The 20,868-nt window shown below is 44.2% G+C and overlaps 1 protein-coding gene and 1 long non-coding RNA gene across 7 annotated transcripts in view; one reads left to right on the top strand and one right to left on the bottom strand.

Moving 5' to 3' along the window:
- CREBRF (CREB3 regulatory factor) overlaps positions 1-8,253 on the bottom strand; it is a 61,596-nt gene extending 53,343 nt beyond the window's left edge. For 4 of the 6 annotated variants that reach the window (XM_082381105.1, XM_082381108.1, XM_082381109.1 and 1 more), the window contains exon 1: positions 8,127-8,253. The gene's annotated coding sequence lies outside the window, so the exon portion shown is untranslated. The other 2 variants (XM_082381107.1, XM_082381106.1) reach the window with 2 other exon arrangements.
- Positions 1-20,868, top strand: part of LOC309623865 — a 543,116-nt gene that overhangs the window by 476,930 nt on the left and 45,318 nt on the right. The gene's annotated exons all lie outside the window — the stretch shown is intronic.

The following is a 20,868-nucleotide window of genomic DNA, read 5'->3' as shown; positions in this document are numbered from 1 at the left end:
AAGCAAAGATCTCAAACTGGATTGCAGCCACAAATCAATGCCTACATATGAGTTCTGTTCAGCCCACACGTTAGTGAGTGTTTTGAAAAAATTAAATTTTAACTGCCAGCACTTAAGTTGGAAATTTCATACAAAATTTCTGTATCCTGTTATCAAATGCCACTCCCTTGGGGGGAAAAAATCAGACCTGACAACACTGGGTACATATTCTCAGGAAGATCACTTGAATTGAAGTGAGAGTTATCGCTTGAAATGGGCCTGTGCTTTCCAGCTTGCTCCAATCTCCAACCAGTCCCATTTTACAAGTAGGGAATCTTAAACATTCTCAAAACCACAGAACTAGCAAAAAGCTTGTTTGTGAACACAGCTAACTCCAGGACTTTCATACTTAACCATTTTGCAACTCGACCTCCAAATGAAAGGGAATGTGAAAACAGGTATTTAAAAGAACTGTACATGAATGTCTATTGCAGCTTAATTCACAGTAGCCTAAAATCTGGAAGCAACCCAAATATGCATCGATTGGTAAATGGATAGACAAATAGTGGTACATCCGTATAATAACAAGTACTCAATTGATAACTCGAAACAACATGAATCTCAAAAGCATTATGTTAAGTAATAGCAGTCAGACTTGAAAGACAACACATTCTATGATTGCATTTATATGAAATTCCAGAAAAGAAAAAACTACAGTGATAGAAAGTAAATCAGTAATTGGGGCCGGGGTGAAGGGGGGCATGAGGGAACTTTTTGTGGTGATGAAAACGTTCTATATCATGACTGCAGAGGAGGTTAAATAATTGCATACATTTGTCAAAACTAAAAATTGTGTAAATTTATGTAAATTATACCTCAATAAAGCTAGTTCTAAAAAGAGGTGTTCAGAAAATGCTATAAAACTAGAGAAGAGTACTGCCATCTCTACCTGGGAAGGTCGGGGAAGTTTCAGGAAAAGGTGAGATTTGAATTGGGTCTCATCACAGAACAAGTTTAAGGCACATAAGAAGTAAAAAACACAAGATATAACTAGTAACATTCTGCACTGTAGCCTATGAGAAGTGACATCTCTGAATACAAAGGAAAAGGCTTCGAAAAAGGAAATTCATAGAGATGGATAATTAGTACCTAGATAGGTATCAAAGACAAGTTGATCTCACAAGATTTCCCAAGAGGGAATCAACTCAGACATATATTGCTGTTCATACGCAAAATAAACAGTAATGTGAAAGAATTTTTGTTTTCTTTTTAAATAGAGCAAAATGAAAAGTAAGACTCAAAAAAAGGGAAAGGAAACCTAAAGGGAGTAAAGGAAGGGATGGCGGCAAGGAGATGAAGTAAAGGTAAGAGACACACTGGGTCAGAATCAAAGGTACCTGGTGACCACAGATGAGAAGACAGAAGAAGGGAGGCATGTCAGACCTTGATGAGGGGCTAAAAGAAAAACTAAAAACTAGGGGGAGGGGCTTCCCTGGTGGCGCAGTGGTTGAGAGTCTGCCTGCCGATGCAGGGGACATGGGTTCGAGCCCTGGTCTGGGAAGATCCCACATGCCGCGGAGCAACTAGGCCCGTGAGCCACAACTGCTGAGCCTGCGCGTCTGGAGCCTGTGCTCCGCAACAAGAGAGGCCGCGATAGTGAGAGGCCCGCGCACCGCGATGAAGAGTGGCCCCCGCTTGCCACAACTAGAGAAAGCCCTAGCACAGAAACGAAGACCCAACACAGCAATCAATCAATAAATCTTTAAAAAAAAAAAAAAAAAAAAAAAAACCTAGGGGGAAAGAGACCAAAGTCAGAGCTACAGAGACCTGACAGTGCAAAGCAGGCCCAAGAGAATTAAAGGACAAGGGAAAGCAAAAATGTTCTTTCCTCCTAAATCTCACAAAGTAGTCCCTTCCTCTTCCATCTCCACCTCTGCCTTAGTTGAAGCCTTCTCATAACCAACCCCACCCTACACATCTTGTACACCTTTTAGACTTCCCTGACTTCCTTCACTAGTCTTCAAACCCAGTTCAAATGCCGTCTTTTCTGGGAAGCTTCTCCAACTTGCCCAGGCAGAGTTAGTAGTCCATCTTCCATATTCTCAGGACATGTTGTTCTAAATACTATAATGTTGAACTACAATATCTGTCTCCTCTACTCGTCTATGGGCAACTCCAGCAGAGGATTCAGCAGTAAGGATGTAAGCCCTTACTAAAAAGCAGTTCAAAAAGCTATAAAGTCTACCTCATCTTTTACAACACAAGTAGGATGTTTGAAGCCTTGCTGTTTAAAGGGTACAGTGAGGGAATCCCCTGGTGGTCCAGTGGTTAGGACTCGGTGCTTTCACTGTCAAGGGTCCAGGTTCAATCCTTGGTTGGGGAACTAAGATCCTGCAAGCTGAGCAGTGAGGCCAGGAAAAAAAAAAGTGAATCTTTTCAAGTACAGTGAATCTTTCAAACAAGAGTACATCCACCCTGCCCCTTGTTTCTCCCTATAACATCAAGGACATGTTAAGTTTTGTTTTCATAATGCTTTAAATTTCTTGGTGAATGGCAAACATATAATAGGGAAAAAGGCAAGTTGTACCAGGAATGGTGTGTAGCAAGCAGTCAAAGGAACTTCCTCTACAAAACAAAAGGGGCAGCTTAAATTCGCCAAGACAAAACATTATCCGGAAGAAAATAAGTGTTCAACAAAGAATCTGAAGAAAACTGAAGAAGGACAAAAAATCAGCAAGCTCATGACGCTTTTGTCAGAAACTTGTCAACGTCAACAATACCCAAAGATAAATAACTGAAAACATGACTTTGTAACAAAAAATGTAAAAGTGGTTTTGGCGTTAAAAGAACAGAATGACAGGATGATCAGAGTTGCTGGGAATTAGTGGGGAGGAGAGTTCCAATATAGATTTTAGAAGGAATGCCATGAACTGGCATTGAAAAGGTATACTGTCATGAAAAGGCACACAAGGCTTGGCTGGCAATGGAATGGGACTGCAGTCACAAAGTACCATTTTCTCCCTCCCTCTCTTTTCTCTTTCAAATCAAAACCGCAAGTCCTGAGACTGACAACCTGCGACAGTGACTAAGCTTCACCCGCTGACAGGGCTGGGGCCTGGAGGCCCCTGGAGGGGGTGGCCTTGGCGGGGAGATGGCCTCTCCCAGCCACCCTGGGGCCAGGCTGGCTCTTCTGGGCTTCCAGGGAAGTTCCATCCATCCATTTTCAAAGATGTCAAACCACCCTTCTTCCTTTGGGGCCTCCTATCAGGGCCAGACCAGGGAAGGCTATTTTCTATTCTGGGGGATTGTTGTAATTTAAATGATTGTTTTAATAAAAATTCTAAGTTGTAAAAAAAAAAAAAAAAAAAAAGGGCATACTGTCATGAAAAGGCATACAAGGCTTGGTTGGCAATGGAATGGGATTGCAGTCACAAAGTACCACTGCAGTCCCCTGCATCAAACTCCCTCCACATCTAGCCTTCCCCATTGGGGTAAATCAGACTTATTAGCCAGAATGATTTTACAGTGCTTCTCCCCCAAAGGGACCCTGCTACATAGATGAACAATTATCCCAAACAGCTAAGAAATAAGAGGTTTCACTCACATTTGCCAAACACCCAAAGACCAAGTGTGCGAAGAGCTAATGACAAATCCAAGGACAAAGCACAAGGTCTTTTTGTTGTTTTTCGGGTGTGTGTGTGTGTGTGTGTGTGTGTGCGCGTGTGTGCGCGCGCGTGCACCTGGAAGGAATATTCAATGAGTCTAACTAACGGAATGTACCTGAAAAAAATTTACAGAAGAATTCAAGGGGTTTTTAGACATCATCGAAATAGCTTCTCTATAAACTTTCTTACAAAAAAGGGTCAATTTTAACATGAAGACTTTTTGTATGAGCAGATGGTGATTAATTACTCCCTTCCAACTCAGAAAGCCCAACATCTCTACTAATAGCAGACTGACTTCATTGCCTTCCAGATAAGCAGTGCTTAGCGATTCACTCATTTATTTAAGTAGTTCAGAAGCACTAAAAGGTGTGAGACACTGGAGATACAGAAATAAGAGGCAGACTCTGACCTCAAGTTTCTCGCTGTTAAGTGGGTAGAGAAATGCTGTAGGGTGGGGAAAGTCCTAATAAAGAGAAACTGAGAGGCAATCACTAAGAGAAAGAAAATTGAATCCAGATTTGGGAGGCGGTTTCAAGCGGCCTGAAGCATTAGCATATTCAAAGTACAAGAGTTTGAGAACACAATAACTAACAATTTCCCAATATCCCTCTGTGAGATAGAAAAACATCCCCACTATTAACAAATTAATAAATTGAATTACTCATAGTCACCCAGGCAAACATAGGTTAACTAGAACTAGAAACAAGATTGAAGGCCACATGACGCTTTTCAGCTTTAAGAGGTCAATATATTCTCTTTCCTGAATTTTCATGCTCACACTTGAAATCCAGTTCAAATCAACAAGACTGGTGAAATATTACATAAAAACAAAACAAAAAACTACACATGAAAAAGTATTTGCCTGTGTAATATTTTTAGTTACGGCATCTCCGCTTCATTGGGCACGTAGCACCACCTGACATTTTCCAAGGAAGGGGAGGGGCGGCAACCTAAAATTTTGGGGGTCTTGTTTGAAAAAGCACCCCACCTTATTTAGGTAATTCTAGAAACATCTCAGGCAACAACACAATCAATGTGGCTTCCAAATTAACTGTATGTATATATGTATATATATATATGTATATATGTGTGTGTGTATATATATATATATATATATATATATATATATATATATATATATAAAAGCTAACTGTGTTATCTATTCACTTGACCAACTTCTCTTCAAACAGCTGTACAGTTTTGTTAGGAATGATGTGTTAAACGCACTTTTAAACCTCAATAGGACCATACCCTTGAATATACTAAGGTTCTTAGATACATCTTAAAGCCAAAATTTTTTTCAATCACAATGCATCTCTTAAATAAATAGGACTTAATAGTCCAACATTTGCTTTAAATGGTTTTTCAGGAAAACATCTATTTGCAAATAAAATAAAAATATAGAATACAATGTTGCCATGTGCTCTTACTCTAAAAATTCTTCAAGGCAGGAGATATGTACATTCTGCAAGTGCTCAAATATTACCCGAAGTTCATGTTTATATATGCTGCAATAAGTTAACATCTAAGTACTTAAAACCCAGAGACTGATGTCTTGGAACATGGGCTGACAAACAAATTACAGCCTTCAAATACAGCCTGTTCTTATAAATAAAGTTTTACTGGATTATAGCCCCAAACATATTGTCTATGGCTGTTTTCATGCTACAATTTGCAGACCTCAGTAGCTGTGACAGACACTACATGGCCCACAAAGCCTAAACATTTACTACTTGACCCTGTACAGGAAGTCTGTACAGGTTACCCTATCTTAGAATCATTAGCACCAATGATCTGACAAATTTATGTCCAGTCTAAGAGTTTATCTACCCTGAAAGACAAACTACTGAATACAGTGAAAGAGGATTCGTCCCCAAAACATCCAAGTACAAACCCACATGGAAACAAACCTCTGCTGAATCACTGAAAGTCACGTAGTTGTCAATCTTGACTAAAAACTAAACTTTAAAAGCGAACAGTGAATTTAGTTCTCTTAATCTTTTAAAACTGTGCTACATTAATAGAATCAATATGCAAACTCACTGTATTTTCATTGTCACTTGTATTTAGTTAACCACCACAAGGAGCCATAATTATTCTTTTATTCCTTACACTGGCATCCAAGAACCCACACATGTTAAACTAGTAAACCAGATGAGACATAGTTTTTGTAAAAGTTTGTTTCCCCCTGTCATGACAGATAGAAAATGGGATAGTAAGTGGAGGATCCCAAATCTCTTCTTCTGGATATATTTAGCCTCTTCTATGCTTACTAGTCTAAAAATTCCAAATATGCTTTATCAATCATATAAAAGAATTACATCCAAATAAGTCCTGTTGGATCTATTTACCATTCTTAGAATAAGAGAAAAAATAAGATATTTTTGTCATAAAAATTATATTTAATAGCTGAAGTCTATCAAATAATCAGGGATTATATTTTTATATATCATTCTTAACAGAACTGTGAGTCAATCATATCAAATTAATACAGAAATCGATTAACAAAATAGGAGATAATGCAAATTCCTAAATAAAAACAGTCAACTCTTGAATAGCCCCTGCACGATATACCTAAGGCATGTTCCTAACCATAAGTGTTTAACCAAAGATGCATCAACAGCCTGGTACCCTTGACAATACCACTGCAGTCACAGATTGTAAGGTGATGTTAACATAATACTAAATTAAGCATCTAATACGGCAGACAAGATGCCAAAATAATCGTGAAGCAAATAAAGTAAAATAAGTGATTTTCTAATCACTCATACCATTTCCTCTTTCATCTTTGGTGTTTCTCCTAGCTATTGTGGATTACAAGAAAATGGGAAAAAAAATATTTAAAAGTACAACCAAGTGACAAACAGTTTACCACAAATCACAAGATTTACAAAGAAATCTTATTTTTTGCTTTTTTTAAAAGAAATAAGTCAGATCTTGATCCTATTTCTCACCTGCAGGGTATTCATTCGCAAGACACAGTCCTAAAGAACCTTCAAACCTAAATAATTTTCTCATGGCTCAGTTTTCTCATGAAGCTAATTTAAGTGAGCTACCAACTTATGTAAGCAGGAGGGGCAAATTACTACTAAGCTAAGGCAAACACGAGGGGCCTGATCTTTAGAAGGTATCCTGATGAAAAAACGGAGACCCCGCCCAGCCCTTAACTTTCTCGGCTTTTCTAGTCCTGGCTTCCTCTGTGCAAAATCCAGAAAAACATAACTTCCTTCTCACTGCTTCTATCTGAGGCCTGGTGCAGAAATTTAGACCGCTAGTTATCCAAGTACCTTCTTAAAGCTCAAGCTCGCTCAGAAACAGCAAAAAGGTTTGCCTTCTTGGGTTAAAGGAGGGCAATTACAGGGTTTGGCGGCCGGGTTTGTCAGGAAGCGAAAGGCCGAGAAAGAGGGCGAATCCAGAGACTGAGCTCCATCTACTCCCAGGAACCACCCCCAAGGGGCGGCTAGACTGCCCTCGGTACTTCCCTGCCTCCTCTGCTCGGGTGGGGAGAGCGGTGGGTCGGGGTCAGGCTCCCCTGAGCTACTTCATCGTCCGATATGACTCGCCTTCGGACACCCGAAACGCCCCCGGCCCGGCTCCCTTGCCCTTTGCCCTGTCTCCTCCCCTCTCAGTGACCCACCACCACCGGTCCCCTCCCATCTAACATGGCCGCCCCACCCAGCCCACCCCGGCACAGCCTAAATATTTGGGGGCCCGCGGCACCGCCTCCCCCACTCTCATTGGCTTGGCAGCCTTCGTCCGCCTGCTCCATTGGATAGCAGGGCCTGCCACTCTGCGCAGAAAGCTCCGCCTCCAAGCCGCTTCAAGCTGCTTTGAGAAGACATATAAACAAATCCCGGGAGGGAGGCCCCCTCTCGCCAGTCTCTGGGGCGGGGACGGGAAGGGGGAGCGGCCACCCTCGAGACACCCCTGCCTGGAGCCCCCCAACCCCCAGCCCGCGCCTCCTCGTCTCCTGTCAGCCTGGTTCCAACCTTCGTGGCCCCGGCCCTTCCTCACACGCCCCTCTCACTCGTCCTCCCCCGCCAGCCTCGCCTCCCCTCCCTTTCCCGGCCCCTCCCACCCGCTCGCTTCTCTGACAGGCCGGTTGCCGGCAGCCACGGCCCCGGGCTCCGAGGCAGCGGTGAAGGGCCGGGCGGCCTGGTAGGGCGGACGCCCGGCACTGCCCACCCCTGGCCTAGCCTGCCTCCCGCCCGTAGCTCCCTCTACCGCCGCCCCGCGCTTTTATATAACCGTCCCGGGCCGGAGGTGGGGGAGGGGAGCCAGAACCCCCGTGACCGGCAGGCGGCAGCCTGCGGCCCGCGCGCCCCCAGACTCTGCCCTGGTCCTGGCCCCCGCCCCGCGCCGGCCCGGCCCAAAGCCCCGGCGCTGCCACCTCCTAGGCCAGCGGCCCTCCTCCGCCCCCCGCCCGGCTCGTCACCTAGTCCTGGCCCCTGCGGGCTCCGGGTGGCGGGCAGCGGAGCTCACCTGCGGGTGTGGGGGTGGCTCAGGGGCTGGGTCCGGTTCCGCTGCAGGGGCCGCGGCCCCTCTCCATGCTTCCTCGGGTTTGTTTTGTTTATGTCCTTCCTGACGGGTTCCCGGAAATCGCGTGACTCGCCCCCCTCACGTGGGCCGCGGCGAGGAGGAGGAGGGAGGCGGGGGCCCGCCGGCCTCGGGCCAATCGCGAGGCGTCCTGCAGCCCGGCCAATCAGGAGCTCGGCCCGGCGAAGCACCCCTATCACATGACGCGGGAGGGGCGGGTGGCCGGGAAAAACCAGGAAGAGGGGGCGGAGCGGGGGCTCGGCGCCTGCAGCTGCATTGTGGGCGTGGGCCGTCTCTGATAGCCAGCTACCCTCACGTTTCTCGGCGCTGTTCGTTTACAAATGCTTTCACGTCCTGCATTCTATCTAATCTTAGAACTACGCTGTGAGGCCGGAAGTGCCCGTATGCCCATTTTACAGTTTAAGTTCACTGAAACTTGAAGGAATCTACGAAAACAGAGGGCATTAACTTAGGAGGGGGATTGCATCCACTTTCTGTTTTATGAAATGTCCTTCCCATCTGAACCTCTCAATTCACTGAGAAACTGACCTTGCCTTCAGTCGTTCGATCATTCTTTCAACTAATATTTATTGCGCACGTTTGCTCCAGACGCTGGAATCAACCAGATTTCGTGCACCTCTCAGACAGCGATCTGTACACAACCGTACAAACAATGCTACCAGAAGCGCCTCGACAAACAAGCCTTCATAACACATGGACCTGAGTGTGTGTGTTTCCTAATTCTATTAATAATAACACACAGTGCTAATATACCAATTTTTCAGACGGGGAAATTAAGGCTCAGAGAGGTTAAGTTAGTTGCTCAAGATCAGGCAGTTTGTAAATGACCCAGCTGGGACGAGAACCCAGTTCTGTCATCACAGCCTGCGCTTGCAGACTGTTCTTTTTTCTCCTTAAGGGCACAGAATTCATATTCTGAGCACAGAAATCTAATTTTAGTAAGCATAGGGAAAGGAGGATTGGGGAACAGAAATGCTTGACTAGATTCCTTTAGGATGCCAGTTTCCTCTTAGGAGTAATTGCCTTTGAAAAGGTGGCTTCTCTTTGCACACATATAGAGAAGTAGTAATGTCAATGTCAAAACCATGGACTTTTGAATCAGAGAGTTTTATAGGTCATAAGCTTCAAGAGGACAAGGACCAGCTTCTATTGTTTATCCTCTACCTTTCATGCCTGCCACATAGTCATTAAATACTGGTTGAATAGCAACCTGGATTTGAAACCTTGCTCTACTGTGTGTGAATCAGCACAAATTATTTAACCTCGTGAGGCTCCACTCTAAGTAGCTCATGGGGTTGATGTGAGAACTGAGTGAAAATAATTCGTATAAAGCACTTACCATAGTGCTTCAAATATAGTGAGCACTTAATGAATGATAGTATGATTAGATTGTTTCAAGGACATTATTTAGGAGATCCACAGCAGACTAAATACAAATAAGGATAACTCTAGACTTCAGCAGTTAAACAGCTACTAAAATAATACTTTTGTACACCATATTAATAGATAAGTATATGTAGATACCAAAGAGGACAGTAAATCTCATCTCTGTATCCTTCAAAATGCCTTAGGGTCTCAATACCCAATGAAGGAATGAGTATTTTCCCTATTGCACAGGAAGTAGCAGGACTATAATTATTTTCCTAAGTCTAACATACCACCTTCTAATTTTCCACATCAACTGGAATTTAAAAATGAAACCCCAACAGAAAAACTAGCTTGGGAAGTTTGAGCCAGGTTCCTCTCACTCATTCATGAGATTCATGCATTAAATCTCTGCAGGTCACAGATAATCCTCTCTCGTAATACTATATTTGGAAAAACTCCAGCAGATGCTTAGCTTTTCCACTGTTACTGCCCTTTGAACATAGGTATTTTCACCTCCTCTACTGGGCAACAGTTTCTTGGGCTCAAGGACCACCCAGATTCTTCTCCCAGCACAAGACTCTGCCCATTGAAAGCACTTACTAGTGAATTACGTTGTATTCCCGCCTTTGTATCTTCTGTTGTCTTGGAAAGGACAGACTTTTGGCTAACAGAGACCTTTCCATCAAGGTTTATTAATGACTATATCCTGCTCTGAAGTGAATGAAATCACTGACTCCTAATTGATTTCTGTTTCTCTGGGCTTTATCCTGCCAGATTGTGCCACAGTCAAAGTTGGCAGGGAGTTAGGACTCTGGAATAGCATTGCTTTGAGTTTCAGAAGGCTCTTCTTGTTCTAGCCACAAAGCAGTAACCAACTGCCATGACCACTTCCAAAATGCTTAACCTTGATACTGCAGAACCATTTACATACTGGGATAGCCTGAGTCAGAAAAATATGTTTTACCCAAATATGAGTCAATGGGGTAAAAAAGTAATACTTAGGACTCCACTGAATTCTTAAAAATAATTTTTATTGCTTGATTAGGTAACGTTTACACTGTACAAAATTCAAAAGGTACAAAAAGTATTCAGTGAAAATTAAATCTCTCTCCCACCCCTGTTCCCTGGCCACTCATTTCTCCTTCGCAGAACCAACCACGGTTACCCACACTCTCTGTATCCTTCCAGAGACATTGGAAATGCAGACATTTCACCCACTTTAAACCTTGATGTATCTGAAACACTGTTCTTGGCGCCAAGACCCCAGTTGGAGCTCTACCACCAACTATGAGACCCAGAGTGAGGGGCTCGACCTCTCTGGGTTCCAGTTTCTTCACCAGGAGGAACTGAACTAGAACTGGATGTTCTCTATGGTCCTTCTAACTTTGAGTTCTCCTGAAAGCATTAAAATAATTGCCACAGGTCCTAACTTTCCTTTTGACCTAAGGTTTGCACTGTGTGTAGTTTTTCATTGGAGCACAGACTGAGCCCTGCCTGCTGGTCACGCACATATCTTCTAAATGAGTGTTTTCCTTTTGAATCTGTGTTTTCTTTCCAGACCCCTCTGGACCTGTGTGATATGTTAAGATTTCACAGCTTTAGAAGTGAGATTAATTAACTCAAGATTAATCAAGATCTCCAGGAAAAGCTGTGTCCTTCTGACACTTTTGAAAACCAATTTTCTTCCTGAGAAAACTGGAGCGTTGCTGAGGGTGAATCTAAAAGGGATACTAATTGATGCTTGGCATTTGGCACCCATCCCTCATTCATCCCTCCTAAAAAATATTCTTTGGGGGAAGAGAAAAGATCAGTTCTTCCCATTGCCTCAACCTCTCAATAGGATGCAGTGTTCTTTATGTGACAGCTCTGAGCTTCGGTTTCTTACTTCTCCCTGGAGGCACCGAAGTTCAGCCCCAAGTGCACTTCCCTAGTCAATCATTTACTTATTTCCCCTGAATCCTCGTTCTCCAAACCCAGACCATGTCTGCCACAGGATAGGAGCTTGTTAACTGCTTGTGGACGGAAGGCACAGATTAACCTCCAAATCCTATTCATCCTCCATGGCTGAAGACCCCATATCTTTTATGAAGTTTATTTCTATCATATCTATTTCTGCCCTCATTAATCTCCTTCCTTCTTCCACCCAACTGAGCACTTAAGGTACTTACTGCTTTGTATTATTCGTAACATGTGTGTTGATATTATTTCCTCGAGTAAATCAAGGGGCATAAACACTAATACATCCTTGAATTACGGAGAATGCCAGGCACATCATTAGACAGCAGATTCAAGCCTGCTTAGTGACAGATAAGGGAAGAGAAAGCAATAAAGAAACTGACATTTCTTGAGTGCCTAATGTATACAGGAAGACACAGCCTCTGCCCTGGAGGAACTCAGAACCTGGTGAAGGAGACTGACTTGGGAAGCTGACAATACAAGAGTTTATAAGAGGGGAAGCCCTGACCTGGTTGTTAAGAACATGACACGTGTTTCAGGGCCACTTTCTTGCTAACTGATTTGGGCAAGTTCCTAATCCGTCTATCCCTTGATTTCTGTCATCACCTGCCTCACAAGTTGATTTTGAGGATGAAATGCATGGCCTGATGCCTAATGGGTGCTCAACAGTGTTGGTCTTCCCCTCCTCTACCTTCCAGGGAGGAATGTGACTGGAAGTTTCTTGGAAGAGAAGCAGCAGCAGAGAAGGGAAAGTGGCACGGCAAGAGAGGGCAGCAAGCAACTCAGACTGTTTTGGGATGCCATTATCTTCCAAGGCAGCATTCCTGTCAAAATTGTTTTGTCTGTTTCACTAAGACTGAAAATTTCCAGGACATCTAGTAGTTCCTGTGGGGTTTTGGTTTTTTGGTTTGGTTTTGGTTTTTTGTCAGCGCTGAGCTGAAGATACACTGTTAGTATCAGCCACTCTGAGAGCTAACCAGGAAGCCAGGGAGTGAGAACAATCTAGTATTTGTTGTAGGAAAGACTCCCAAAGGACAGGTACAATAAGACCTTCTTGTTGGGGAGGCCAGAAATAGGACAATAAAAACAGAAAGCGGAGGAACAGATTGATAAGAAGTAGGAACCAAGACCTGTAGCCAGATAACAGTTTGTTGAACTACAAATAGAGGCACATTCCAAAAGGCCCAATCTGGTGTAAAACTGTGAAGCTGGATTTCTAAACACAGGAAGTAAACAGTCCAGAAAGGTCACTAAAGGAAAGAAATAATAATAAAAAGTTCAGAGAACTGAGGGTGAAGTTAGGGGGTCCTGTGTATCCAAGGTCCCCCCACCCCATAAATTCACAAGGTCATAAATTTCCTTCATGCTACAGCAAAACCAGGGATGGTGCTCACCAGTGTTGAGTTTTCAGCTTGTTTTCACAAGGTCCAGCCCAAGAGTGAGATGCATAAAATAAATGGGTGCAATATACCTGAATTCACACTCCAGTCACAGTGAGACATAGAGCACATTAACAAGCCTGAATGCCAGCTGTGGACTCTATCCTGTGTTAAGAGGGCAGTACTAGGAGGAAGCCTCATTAATCTACCCCCATAAGTCAGTGCCCATCTAGGCTCCTGCAGGGCTGCTGGCCTTTCCATACATATCCTAAGGGCACCAGCTCCCTGCAACCTGGGAGGTGCACCCGCCACTCAGGCTTACGTCAGGATTCTGGCGGCAGGAGTCCTGGTGAGCTGGCTACAGCTCCTTCTTGGTGCCCTGATAACCAGTCAGCTTGACATGAAGAGGCTCCTTGCCCACTTACCCAATCACCTCTTCCCAGTCTGGCAAAAGAGGAAGTCGCCTTTGGGGAACTTGGGAGTAGCAGAGGAAACTGAAGGGTGAATCAGGACAAAGTAAGGGGTGGTTCTCCTTTCCTCCAAACAAAGGTTCAGGCTCCTGCCAACTCCATAAAAGAAGGGAGGACCAGGTTGGTGGTTTTCTTCTCTCCTCTGGTTGGGGAACAGAGGAGTAGGGAGTATTAGAAAGGAGGGAAATGTACAATACTGCTCGTTGCCCTGCCCCAACCCAATTATACTCTGGTGAGGCGTAAGGCAACACAGGTAAAGTCCTTAGAGTCTGGCACACAACAAGCCTAAGTGAAGGTTAGCTATTGTTGTTATTATTAATAACAATGGCTCTTAACTTCCCTGGGGGTCTGATAAAAGCCATAGACTTGCTCCCCAGAAAAAAGCGCACAAGTATACACACACCTAATTTTGCAGGTGATTTCAGGGGATGTGCAGATATTTGTGTAATACTCTGATTAGGACCCACCGTGGTCAGGACACACTCCAGCCTACAGAACAGCTACATAATTTGCAGGTCCGAGTACAAAATGAAAATGCAGGGAGCCCTTGTTCAAAAATTATTAAGAATTTCATGACAACGAAAGCAGAACATTAAACCAGGTGTGGGACCCTTCTCTGCATGGGGTCCTGCTTGACTGCGCAGGTCCCACACCCAAGCAGCTGGCTCACCAAGACCTTAGAGCTCTAGGTCAGACCACTGTACCTTTGCTTTAAGCAAACTCAGTATCCCAAGAATGGAATTTACAAAATGTGCATTTGAAAGCTGGCCACCCATAGGACTCTTATTGAGCAACTACTTAGGGCAAGGTTGTAGAGATCAAACACTTGAAATGAACAAGCCAGAGATCCTGCACAGCGAAGTTTTTGCAGCCTGGGGGGAAAGACCTGTAAATTACACAGCTGTGATGACAGGAATCAGCCACAGTTGCTGTGGGAACCCAGAGGGGGCACAATTTAGGAAGGGAGGAGGTAGGAAAGCGCCCCGAGGGCCTGACTCGGCGGTCAACACAGCAAGATGAGAAGGGTGCGAGGTGTTCTAGGCAAAGGGAGGTGAGAGAGGAGACGATGCTTTGCCCAGACCTGCACTTTCTATGCATGTGCTACATTATGCCCGAAAATTCCACTTGTGATTCTGCTTTTCAGAAATGCCGGCGGAGAGCAGGAAGCATGCCCCCTCCCTCAGACATGCAGGTGTAGGTATGGGCTGCTCCTTTACCGCAGGTACCATAGAAACAAACCATGGGGAAGCAGCCAAGACTGCAAGACCCCAGAAGGGTCACGTGAGGAAATTTACCCTGGGACAAAATGCCACGGAGGCTCAGCAGCAGCCCGGGACCTTGCGATCAGACTCCTCTGGGTTTAAATCCTCTTACCTCTATGTAGCAGCTTGTGGCCTTGGGCCTCAATTTTTTTATCTGTAAAATAGGGATAATCGTAGTATTTACCTAACAGGGTTGTTATGGGGATTAAATACGTTAATATATGTGAAGCATTTAGAACGTCTTGCTTACCCAACTGCTACATAAGTGCTAGCTATTATCATTAGCAATAGGACTGATAACAATGAAGGAAAAAACACAAACTAAAAAAAAGCAGTTGCAAAAGGGCTCCCGGATCTCAGAGATGGGAAGAGGCTTGGGTGTGGGTGAGTAGGAAGGTTGGAGGCCCTGTAACCATACCCGCTGAAGGGGCAAAAAAAACCTTTGGAATGAGATGACCTTTGATGTAGCATAAAGGTAGACCTCTGGGTGGAATTGGCTAAGTCACGTAACCTTTGTTGACCTCAATCTATCCAACTGTGGAATAGGAATAATGTGTCCCACTTACTTCACTGGATAACATATGTGAAAATATTTGGTAAGCTGGAGGTGAAGGTGGTGCTATTGTCTAAGCCACAGGGTTTACTAATGATGTCATTTATAGACAGAATCCTCTTCCTCTGCCTACCCCTTAAGAGTGGGTGCTTCTCAGGTCTCCAGCCTAGACTGCTTCTCAGCCCCCATAACCACACCCATAGCTTCAGTAATATCCATGCCGGTGCCTAGCATCCCTACCTCCAGCCTGGTCCTCCTTCCCAACCTCCAGGCCCATGTAAAAAGTGCCCACTAGGTATGTCCATGTGGATATCTCAGGCACCTGCAAACTCTCATTGTCCATGACTGAACTCATCATGGCTCCGTATCTCAGTGAAAGGTTCCATGGTCCAGCCAGCAGGAAACCTGGGTGTAATCCTTGACCTCTCCCCCCACCTCTGACATCCATCAGCCATCTGTATGTGCTAATAAATATGGCCCCAGAGCAGCTACTTCTCTGACTTCATTTCACTCCTATTCCCATAATCCAGGACACCTCTCCCTTTCCTCAACTCCCACAACTTCATCACTCATCGGCCTATAACACCTCACTCACTCCCGTTTGCCTAGCTCTTATTCATCCTTTGGGTTTCCCCTTAAAGGTCATTTCCTTTAAAAAGCCTTCCTCCACCACTCGTTGAGGGTTCCTAGCTCTCTTACCCAGCAACCTGTACTTGCTAAGATACTGCACCTACACTGAGGTCCATTGCTAAACTCTCAGCTCGAGGAGATCACAGGCTGAGTTTCTTCCGCTTACTAGTGTCTCAAGCAGGTAACATCAGGACAAAGAACAGGAGCTGGAAATACTTGTTGAATGTTGCTGAAAACCTTACATGGCTTGCAAAGTCACACTTAGCTTCTTAACTGACACTTCCCCAGACACAGCACTTACTTTTACAAAACATCTGCTCCTTGCGTTCCGTTTTGGGGTGGCGCCCACAGCAGTACCACACTTTGGACAGTGGAAAGAAACTATGGAAACCATGTCAAAACCCTGATGGCAACTTAAATAGAAGCTTGGCTGGATTCACGTGGGTAGCAGTCTTCGTCGTTGAGCATCCTCAGCTAGAATACTCCTGTTTTTTGGAGTTGGCCTGGGAAGCGGGGCCGGGGAGAAGTAGTGGGAGGTGGGGAAAAAAGGGCCAATACATTTCACAAGGAGGGGCTTTGAACTGAAACAGCAACATAGCCTGAATGAAAGACTTGCTTGGAGCAGTTGGGAGTGGAAGAACAGTGGGGCTTTTTCTACCCGTGTGGGACCCCAGAACATTCATACCCCAGGCTTCCACTTTTCTACGTGGGCAGAATCAAAATCAATGCTCCCTTTTCATTTCACCGCGCGGTCACTGTGAGCACCTATACAGAGGGAGGCTGGCGTTTTATAAGCTGAACACTCTGCACTCCATCCTGCGCAGTGCAAACAGTTAATCAGAACTGCTGTGTGAACTCGCGGATTTTCATCAATTCAGAATAGCTTCAGTGTTTTAATAAATCTAGCTGACTTCATTTCCCTGGGCCCTGAATTACTCTTAAAATAAAAAAAAAAGTGTGTGTGTGTGTGTGTGTGTGTGTGTGTGTGTGTGTGTGTTATATAATCTTTGAAGGAAGTACTAATACTATTCTGACAATGTTCCCCTGCAAAACACCATTTTTCCCCTGATTATAAAATAACATGCTCTTTGTGGAAAATTTGGAAGTACACAAAGTTGTAAAAGACATAATCACAATCAACATTTTGGTCCATTTCCTATCAGGTTTTTTTCTGTGCATGTAAGTTTGAAATCCTGTGGGTTTTTTTCCCTCTTAACATAATATCCTATTATCTTTTGTTATTAAAGAAACTTATTGTTTCTTCTTTTTGCTCAAGTATCACAGCTTCATTGGAGAAAATGCTGAAAAGGAAAAAGAAAATTAAAATCATTTGCATTTACCATCCAGAGGCAATGTTAAGAGTTCTGCTGTTTGTCTTTTCAATCTCGTTTTCCAGGCATATATTTTGGGGAAAAAATTATTAAATGCACCAGGATATTCCTTTATTTGGATGCAGTATGGCTTATGTAAGAATCTCCTTTTGTTGAACATTAAGGCTGCTTTCCATCAATTCTGCTACAAAAAATATCCTTCACGACAGCATTTTACATTGTGCTTTTTTCCTTAGAAAATTATGGATTTTCTACAATTAACTTCATACATTCAATTCTTGAGAGAAAACTGAAATAAAGGGACAGGGGAAAAAGTAATACGTAATTTTCACTTCAGAGTCCATCTCCATTTTAAATACATTTGTTCTCCAAACAGAAGAGAGCTCTTGCATAGAGGGGTGGGGTGACGAAACCATTCTAAAATGCCAGATAGATTTTTTTTTTTAATTTTTTAATTTTTTTAATTTTATGGCTGTGTTGGGTCTTCGTTTCTGTGCGAGGGCTTTCTCTAGTTGTGGCAAGCGGGGGCCACTCTTCATCGCGATGCGCGGGCCTCTCACTATCGCGGCCTCTCTTGTTGCGGAGCACAGGCTCCAGACGCGCAGGCTCAGCAATTGTGGCTCACGGGCCCAGTTGCTCCGCGGCATGTGGGATCTTCCCAGACCAGGGCTCGAACCCGTGTCCCCTGCATTGGCAGGCAGATTCTCAACCACTGCGCCACCAGGGAAGCCCCAGATAGATATTTTTTAATGTAATTTAAATATAGTTGATAAAGGAGCAACTGACTTCAAATTTTTGGAAGATGAAATCCAGGGCCAAATCTTCCATGAGTCCGAGCAACAGTTTAAAATAATTTCTCAATTCTAAATTTCCCTCCACATGGCAGAACACCTACCAGTGCTTAAAAAAAAAAAAAAAACTGGCCTGAATAAATAAGAAGGTGCCACTTGTGAAGCAACACCAAAGGAAGATATAATAAAAAATTGTTGGGTCAGTGATAAGGGTACAGACATCATATGTTTAAAGAAAACAACAAAAACAATGTTAAAAGAAACCAATGACCCTTGAACTACATCTTCAAAAGCATGCCAGAAATACTCCCGTTCTGGTATACGAGCTGGTAGAGCCTGGAAGGGCAGGAAGGATGTGGTCTAGACACTTATGCTATGATTGTTTCTAAGAGATCCATCTCCCTGCTCAGAGATCAGGCCTGGATCCTGGTGTGTGCCTTTTATTTTTCTGTAACCCAAGTACAAATGACTAAAACAAAAGGGAAACCATATGCTTAAAAAAAAAAAATCAGTTGGCTGCCCCTCTGGGGCCTATCTTCATAGAAAAGTACTGTCAGTGGGGTCCTAGGGATTTTACCATTTCTTTGAAAAATACCCTTTGTGTATTATTATAATTTACAAATCACCTTCACCACCACATTTGGTAACAACCTCACATAGCAGAATGGTCAGGTATTATCCCCATTTTATAGATGAAAAAACTGAGGCTCAGATATTAAATGATTTTACCCAAGTCACATAACTAGCAAGTGATGGAATAATTGCAAAGCTAGGGCTTCTCCTAGTCTGATGATCATCCAGGCCACACCATGTTCACCGGGGCTTTGGAGGAGAGAAACACTTCCAGTATCCTTTTAAAGCGCCGGATGGTGCTCCTTCCAATCTGGGCCCTGACAAGCACTGGAGCAAGGGCACTGTCGAAAGAAACAGGACTCACAGGCATCCATCTCAGATGCTGGGTCGTTTTAACAAAATGGTTCAATTATTAGGGAGGAGGTGAGGAGAAAACATATATCTGAGTTTACCTGGCCGATAGGAGCTTGCAATCAGTCTTTGGGCAGGGAGGGGTGGTCTTTGATCTCCAATCTGGCTAGGAAATGAGCTCCTTTCTTCTTCACAGGCTTTATACTGAGGCCTCATTAGGAGTGAGTCCTAGTAGGGTTTGGAGAAAACCCTCTAGATTCAGGCCTGGTCTGCTGCCTTATTAGGGCCTTTTATCTCCCTAGAAAGTTTACTGAGCAGGATTTTCAAAACCTCCCTGGCACATCACCAGGCCCTTCAGTGCTCATGTCCCTGTGTCTCCCACTGCTGTTAGTGCAGCCAACACATAAATCTTCCTCACCCATCTGTAAGAATTGGATCCCACCAAGTGGCAAGCAAGCCCGAGTGTAAAAAGCAATGTAATCCAGTTTACCCCCTAATGTCTTACAGCGAACAAGAAGTACGAAAATGGATCCGTACAAAGTGACAGAATAAGGCAGAACTCAGGGACCTGGATCAGCCAGGGTTGTGACCTCTGCCTTCAACCATGCCATTAAATCGGAAATGTGTCAAACCATGATCGTGAATGAGAAGAGCCCCCCAAGAGCTGCCCTCCATCACTGCTGCAAGCATGCCACAGCCGAGGTCTGCTGTGCTGAACCCATGTAGGCTCCCTATCAGCTCATGCCGTGCTGAACTCGGGACAGGCAAAAGCAACACTCAAGGGAAGCACCACACTAGGGATGACCTGAGGCTCAGCTTCAAACCCATGGTGGTCTGCTGGGAAGCAGTCCAGGGTGGGAGTTGGAAAGGTTTCAGACTGACCGCCAGTGATGATGGGCAGTAGGGCCTGACTTGAAGAATCTGGGTACTCAGCTGCACTCAAGTCACGCTCCCCCAACCGCGGTCAGGACTCAAAGACTGTGGCATCCTTTCATGTACCCACAGTAACCACCAGCATTGCTTTCTTAGATGACAAATAACAATTAAGGATCAAGTAAGTTGCTCTGATGAGAGAGAGCTTGATCATCCACAAAGGCATAATTCTTTCCTCCCACCCGAGCCCCAGAGCTGGCTCCTGGCCAGTGGAACTCTGAGACAGGCAGGGTACAAGGAAGAAGCGCTCTAGAGTGGAAATTAGAAAACATGGATCCTACTCCCCCATCTGCCTCTGACCAGCTATGTTAAACTGGGCAAGTAACTCTCCCTGTCTGGGCTGAGATTCCTCATCTATAAAATGATGGAGTTAGCATGTATCATTATGGTCCCTCAACATCAAATCTTCAGTGTTTTCTGGATTCCATGAAATTAGCTAAAGAAGCCTGTTTGCTGGAAATGTAAAGTACCGAGTTGCCTCTCAGGAAAAACTTTAAGTTCAAAATGAAAGCAAAGAAGGAAAAGAAAGAAATGAAAGCGGGAGACTTAGGTCAACTTGAAACTCTCTTTGGTCATAAGAATAGCAAAGCAATGAGTTCAGATAGCTTGGGAGGAATAGAAAAGTACAAACTGCAAAACAGGAAACCCATTCTTGGCTGGCTGTCAAAGAGCCATGAGCTGGTGAAAGTTTAGATCCATTTTCATTTTAAATTTCTTAAAACTAATAAAGTCCCCAAGTTAGTGAATTATTGAGATGCCTGCTACTGAAACACAGAATTATTGTTCCCGTCCCAGGCTTTTTAACCACTTGATGTTTCAGTCCTATTTCTGATAGTGAGGTGGTACAAGGAACCGCTGGTTCCGGCTCGTCCCTGTGGCTGGCACCGCCCCTCTACCTGCTTAGCATCATGACCACATGTTTATGGACAATGGTCAAACGCGGCCTTGAATTATATACCTCCCCAAATAGCATTCCAGCTCTTGAATTTGCAGGGACCCAATTTCCACATCTTTGATTCCTCCAGTGGCTACAGCAAGCACTCAGGTGTTTACCGGATGATTAAGAACAG

This window comes from Balaenoptera borealis (genome assembly GCF_965194805.1).
Source record: "Balaenoptera borealis genome assembly, chromosome: 2".
Classification (NCBI taxonomy): domain Eukaryota; kingdom Metazoa; phylum Chordata; class Mammalia; order Artiodactyla; family Balaenopteridae; genus Balaenoptera; species Balaenoptera borealis.
The sequence above is the reverse complement of the archived record's forward strand: the minus strand, read 5'-3'. Positions and strand labels throughout refer to the sequence as shown.